The 7,283-nt window shown below is 39.4% G+C and overlaps 1 non-coding gene across 1 annotated transcript; it reads left to right on the top strand.

The window, feature by feature from the left end:
* The first annotated feature begins 5,425 nt into the window (after positions 1 to 5,425).
* On the top strand, positions 5,426 to 5,532 carry LOC121204316 (small nucleolar RNA R71). Its single transcript, XR_005899244.1, has one exon. It is a non-coding gene; the product is annotated as a small nucleolar RNA R71 (small nucleolar RNA).
* The last annotated feature ends 1,751 nt before the right edge of the window (positions 5,533 to 7,283 follow it).

Below are 7,283 nucleotides of genomic sequence, written 5' to 3'. Positions count from 1 at the left end.
TGGAGATGTGCATCATGCTCATCTTTAGATCTCGAATACACCATGATGTCATCTATAAACACCACTACAAACTGATCCAGATAGGGTTGGAAAACTCAGTTCATGAAATCTATAAAAGCCGCTGGTGCATTCGTCAGTCCAAACGGCATCATTAGGAACTAGTAATGACCATAACGAGTTCTAAAAGCTGTCTTGTAAACATCAGTATCTTTAACCCTTAGTTGGTGGTACCCTGATCGGATATCAATATTAGAGAAAACTGAAGCTCCTCAGACCTGGTCGAATAGATCATCTATCCTTGGTAGGAGCTACTTGTTCTTAATAGTCAATTTATTCAATTGTCGGTAATTGATGCACATACGCATGGATCCATCCTTATTTTGCACAAATAACACCGGTGCTCCCCATGGAGACATACTAGGGCGAATGAACCCTTGATCCAGTAACTCTTGAATCTGAGCTTTAAGCTCCACAAGCTTCTTCGGTGCCATTCTATAAGGGGTGATGGACACTAGAGCTGTACCAAGTAGAAGCTCAATTCCAAACTCAACTTCACGGTTTGGAGGAAACCCAGGTAGCTCATCAGGGAAAACATCCAAAAAGTCTCTAACTGTTCTGATATCCTTAACAAAAGAACTTTCAGAATTTGAAACACTGATGTAGGCTAGATACGACTCACAACCTTTACGAACTAATTTCTCGCCCCTTAATGTAGATATCACATTTGACAAATAATTTTGATGCTCCCCAATTACAACTATCTCGTCACCCTCCGCAGTTCTTAGTGCCACCCGTTTAGTAGCACAATCCAAATTCACTTGATTCTTAACCAGCCAGTCCATGCCCAGCATTAAGTCAAATTCTCCAAAAGGGAGTTCCATTAAATTCGCCAAAAAGATAGTTCTTTGAACCTTCAAAGGTACATCCTGAACAATTTATTTACCCTCATTGACTGCCCTAGTGGACTCAACACAGTAACCTCACTCATATTACTTTCAACCATTAAACCCAAGGTCTCAGATACAGTGCATGCTATATAGGAATGCATAGATCCAACATCAATCAGTGCAATATAAGGTATATTATGAATAAAGAATGTAGCCGTGATAACATCTAGGGCATCTCTGTCCTCTCAACGATGTACAGCATAAACCAGAGCTGGTTGCCTCGCCTTAGTACGACCAGCACCTCTGCCTGGTGCCATCTGACCACGACCCATACCATTCCCACCTCTGGCCTGACTACGGCCTCTCGGTGGCTGCTAAACATCCTTCGGCGGATGAACACTACCCAAACCAGTAGCTTGCATCTGCTCCAACCTTCATGGACAATCTTTGATACGATGCTCCAAAGATCCGCGCCTAAAACATGCCCCAATCCTTCTCTAGCCGTCGTCCTGATGGCGTCTCCCACAGTCAGTATAGGGTTGTGATTCGAAAGCAACAACAGGAGCCCCAACTCTGACCGACCCATCAGCTCTGGCCTTTTCCATAAGGCTCATAAATGAACTTGAAGACTCTGAATCCCTCTTTTTTCTACCCCTATCCTTCGCACAGTTCTAGCGCTAAGCGCACTTCACATCCTTGGCGATTTTTACCCTTTCCACTAATATAGAAAACTCCTGCTCCCTCTGTGGAGCTATCAAAACTTATAGACTATCTTTGAGGTCATCCTCAAAATGAACACAGTGCTCATATTTGGTTGCCACCATCCGACGCGCATAGCTGCTTAATCGTAGAAATTCAGACTCAATTCAGCCACTGATTTATCCCCCTGAGTCAAATTCAGAAATTATCTCCTCCAAGCATCTACATAACTAGCACCCACATATTTTCCCTGGAAAGCCATCTTGAAAAATTCCCAGGTCAACCGGTCAGGCTGAGTACCCTCGTTAACTGTAAGCCACCACTGATAGGCTTCATCTCATAATAGTGACACCGCACCCTTTAGTTTCTGCTCGAGGGTACAGTCGAGGTCATCCGTTATCCTGTCCGCGGCCTCAATCTAATATTCAGCCACATTAGGGGAAACTCCAATGATACCTCTAAAAATCTTAGCCCCATTAGACCAGAGTCGTTTCGTAACCGACCCACGGCCTACACTACCAGTATTAGGCCCAGCGACCCTCTCCAAAATTCTAACATAGCTTGGAACAGTGCCTAATCCCTAGCTACACGATCGTGAGACCCAGTCTCAATTACGGGTGAAGTCGGTGCCTCTCTAGCTTCCACGTTAGGCATGTAGCCTGATTACAAAGATCCAGCCCGAGCACCTCCATGGCCTCTGCCGCGGCCTCTTGTAATCCTTCCATGAGTACCTCTGGTTCTCATTATTGATTCGCGTATATCTATTTTAGCAATTTTATGCGTCAGTTTACAGTTTCAGTGTTTATTACAAGATATTTTATGGAAAATAGTATCAATTATTCAGAGTTTTGTTTTCGCATATCGTAGTTTTGCTATAATTTTAGGTTAACCTAAATAGAGTATTTCAGTACATTCTATTGCCTACAGTAGTCTCAGTATTTCAATTTGAGAAAACTGTATTTTCAAAGGACTTATAGAATCGGTACCGGAGACTCGGTAGACCACACATTCAGAAATAACATTTCAAAATACTTTCCAACCATTTGAAACAGTTCTTTTTGGAAACTTCATGTTTTTAGGAAAAACCCAAATCCACAGTCGAGTTTTGTAACCTGGCTCTGATACCACTGAATGTAACATCGAAAACCTGGCCCAAACGTTATGGCCGAATCTGGCGATGTCACATTGAAGTGTTTTTTATAAAATATGATGTCATTGAAAGACCCGATCTATATTTAACCTTTTTGTGTTCTTAACGAAAATTTAGAATGTCTCGTCCATTGTTTAAAATTCAAGTCGTTTAGCAAATTGTTAATCAAATTGTTATTAACTTGAAAACATTTTTCTGAGGAAGCTCATTAAACATGTTGTGTAAACGTGGTGTTTTAAAAACATATATCTTTTGAAAACTCTAGTCCTACTGCTAGTAAAGAAAAATCAAGATTAAAACCTAGATTAACGGATAAAAACATTAAGAGGCCTTATTACATAAAAATACCTAAATTAAAATACGTATAAATTAAAATCCAATAAGGAAGTCCATGCAGTTGTGTGGCCACCTTTGAGTCCCTCACAGCACCGACCTGCCTAAGACTAGGGACTACCTTTACAAAAACTCAGTGTGTAAGCTTCAACACGGCCGTATCGCACAGCCATGTTTCTTCCCTTGTTTGGCCACAGCTGTACGCACGCCTGTGTGACTGGCTGTGTGTGCTGAAAAACTTTGCAATTCAAAGACTAAGTTAATTGGTTCGAAGTGTGAGAAGTTAAAAACAAAGAAATCAAAATATGTTAGTGCCCGGGTTTCCTCCCGAGAAGCGCTTATTTATAGTCTAAGCTCGACTTACCTCTCTGTTTATTTATCATGGTGGTTTGCGGAGTTCATACTTCTCATTCCTGCTGTCAATTTTGAAATAAGGTTTTATTCGGGTGTTGTTTACCTTAAAAGTGCCGAACTTGGGATGACTCACCTCCACTGTACCGAATGGAAAAATACTAAGTACCGTAAGAGAGATTTCCTCATTCTGTGTGGTCGTGATAATGTAAGGATCAACGGCATCTAGTAAGATTTTATCGCCAACCTTAAGTTGATTAGAAGATGTATCGGGTTTGTTTTGGTGTAGTTTCAGTTTATCATGTATTCTCAGTTTGTGTTCTCACCATTCGTCTAGCTCCTCTATCCGTAATCTTCGTTCTTCATGGATGTCTTTGTTCTCTTCATGATAGTAGCACACTGTCTCTGTTGTCTTGGTTCGAGGAAGTTCCTACAAGGACGATTGAATATTAGTTTTATCATTGACAGGTTTTATAGCATTATTTTGAGTCTTAGAGGTTTTGACTGAGTCGCGTGCTTGGAGTGTTACTACGTCGTCACCTGCACGAAGTGTTAGCTCTCTTGTGCCTACATTAATAATGGTTCTAGCAGTTGCTAAAAATGGTTGTCCTAAAATTAAAGGTACCTCGTTATCCTCATCCATATCTAAGACAACGAAGTCTACTGGGAAAAAAATTTATCAATTTTAACGAGAACATCTTCAATAATACCCTTAGGAAATCTAACTGTTTTGTCAGCCAGCTGTATGCTCATCCTAGTCTGTTTGGGTTTACCGAGACCTAGTCGTTTAAACATTTTATATGGCATAAAATTTATACTTGCCCCTAGATCAGCTAAAGCATTATTCACAGATAGACTACCAATTAAGCAAGGAATTGTAAAACTCCCTGGATCTTTCAATTTGTTAGGTAGCTCATTCTTTAGAATAGCTGAGCAGACTGCATTGAGTTCCACATGTGATGTAGCGTCTAATTTCCTTTTATTGCTCAGAAGTTCCTTTAAGAATTTTGCTGAGTTGGGCATTTGTGAAAGAACTTCAATAAAGGGTAAGTTAATATGTAATTCCTTTAAGAGTTTGACAAACTTACCGAATTGTTCTTCTGTTCTGTCTTTCGTCATCGCTTTAGGATACGGCACACGAGGTTCATGATTTGTACTTACCTATTTGGGATCATTATTGTTTACCTCTTCTCATCCTTTGTTCATCGCATTGTCTTGTTGTATTTCTGGCTCAGGTGTAATGAATCCTTCCTTATCTTGAATGCTAATTGCATTGAGGTGTTCCCTCGGTTTAGGTTCAGTATTACTTGGTAGGCTACCTTGTGGTCGTTTGGAGATTAGTTTGGACAGCTGGCCTATCTGAGTTTCTAGTCCTTGGATCGATGCTTGTTGATTCTTAAGTGCTATCTTGGTATTTTGGAAACGAGTTTCTGACACCGAGATGAATTTAGAAAGCATCTCTTTAAGGTTCTGTTTCTTCTCTTGTTGATAAGGTGGCTGTTGAAAACCTTGAGAATTTTGTGGCTTTTGATTCCCTTGACCACCCCAGGAGAAATTTGGGTGGTTCCTCTAACCTGCATTATAAGTATTACTGTATGGGTTATTTTGAGATCTAAAGTTATTGTTACCCATATAGTTGACTTGTTCCTCTTCGGTTGTGGGATTGAAGGATTGATATTCTATATGCACACCTCCGCCACTTGCGTCACACCTCATTACTGGATGTACCTACGTAGAACCAAGTAAACTGTCAATCTTTTTATTGAGAAGTTCTACTTGATTAGAGAGCATGGTGACTGAATCGATGTTATAGACGTCGGCTGTTTTCGTTGGCTTTGTCCTCATAACTTGCCACTGATAGTTGTTCAGTGACATCTCCTCTATGAATTCATAGGCATCTTCTGGTGTTTTATTATTCATGGTTCTGCCAGCAGCTGCGTCAATCATTTGTCTTGTCAAGGGATTCACACCATTGTAAAACGTTTGAACTTACAGCCAAAGCGGTAACCCATGGTGAGGGCACCTTCTCAGTAAGTCCTTGTATCTCTCCCATGCATCGTAAAGTGTTTCTAAATCCATCTGCACAAAAGAAGCGATATCATTACGTAATTTAGTTAGTTTAGCCGGTGGAAAATATTTTAGTAAAAATTTCTCAGTCATTTGTTCCCAATTAGTGATAGACCCTCGTGGTAATGAGTTCAACCACTGTTTAGCTTTGTTTCTCAGTGAAAAGGGAAATAACCGAAGACGAATGGCATGATTAGAAACGCCATTGATTTTGAATGTATCGCAAAATTTAAGAAAATTCACCAAATGCGTGTTGGGATCCTCATCCTACAAACCATCAAACTGAACAAACTAATGTATCATCTGAATTGTGTTAGGTTTGAGTTCGAAATTATTCGCAGCAATAGCAAGTCTAACTATACTAGACTCAGCTCCTGTTAAAGAAGGTTTAGCATAATCATACATAGTATGTGGAGCAGGATTTTGATTAGCTGCAATTGCAGGAGGCAGCTGATCACCTGGGTTTCCAGCCATCTCGTCGGTTGGGGTTTGAGTATTGTCTTCTCGCTCGTTCTCCTTGTATTGTAAACTACGCCTTATTTTTCTTTGATTTCTACGAACTGTACGATCGATTTCTTCGTCAAAAAGTAATGGTCCTGACGGGTTTCTTCTAGTCATAAACTATAAAAACTTGCCAAGAGAGAGAAAAAGTAAATTAAGAAATAATAACATAAAATAAAATTGCAAGAAAAATAAATGGCTAAAGTAATAAAAATTTAGTGTTCCTAATATTTCAGTTCCCAGGCAACGGCACCAAAAACTTGATCGCGTGATTTGTAACAAGTAATAAATATTTATAATGAAGATCAAACCTAGACTAACTATTATCAAGACAAAAAGGCAAGCGCACCTATCGAACAATAGTATAGTAATGGCAAGACCGTGATATCGTACCCAAGGGAACCAAAAGTGCTAGTAATAACTATCTTTTTATTATCTAGCCTAAGAATAAAAGAGGTTTGTTTTAATTAACTAATTATTTAAACTAAGAACGTACAGAGAAAAGAATTGGGGAATTGCTTTTGGGAAAATCGATTGACTTGAGACGATACGTAAGGAAAAATCCACCTAGACTTTACTTGTTAATCTGGCTCTGAATCGGACGATTTATTCATTCAACTTGTTCCGTAGAGATCCCTAAGTTATGTTATTATCCTTATTCAAGACTAATAACGTCTAATCCCTAAATTGAATAACCAAGACTTTTCTCTAATTAACACTCTAGGGTTGCATTAACTCGATCTAATGATCCCTTATTAGGTTTTACCCTAATTCGACAAAATCTTGTCACCCTATTTCTAGGTGCGCAATCAACTCCGCTTAATTATGGCAAATGTACTCTTAGACAGGGTCTATTCCTCCTCTAAATAAGAGCGTGTCTTGAATTAGTATCCTAGGATATCAAAACAAGAATTAAGAACACATAATTAAGAACAAGTTAAATATTTATCATACGATTCAGAAAATAATAACAAGATTCGTCTTAGGTTTCATTCCCCTTAGGTATTTAGGGGATTTAGTTCATAACTAAATAAGAAAACATCTCAGAAGAATAAAGAAAACAAAACATCAAGAAAGCCCAAAACTCCTGAAGGGGAATTGAGGAGAGATCTTCAGTCTTGATGATGAATTCGGCTTCTGAGATGGATCAATCGGCTTCTTTGGGGTAATTCCTTACCCCTCTTCTCCGCCTCCCTTTTCCTCCTCCTTTAGTGTGTATTTATAGGCTTTGGAATGCCTAGAAACCCTCCAAAGTGGCCATTTTTGAATTGGACTTAACTTGGGCTCGGCAGGGA

The sequence above is a fragment of the Gossypium hirsutum genome, chromosome A07 (assembly GCF_007990345.1).
Source record: "Gossypium hirsutum isolate 1008001.06 chromosome A07, Gossypium_hirsutum_v2.1, whole genome shotgun sequence".
NCBI lineage: Eukaryota > Viridiplantae > Streptophyta > Magnoliopsida > Malvales > Malvaceae > Gossypium > Gossypium hirsutum.
This window is presented reverse-complemented; position numbering and strand designations above follow the sequence as displayed.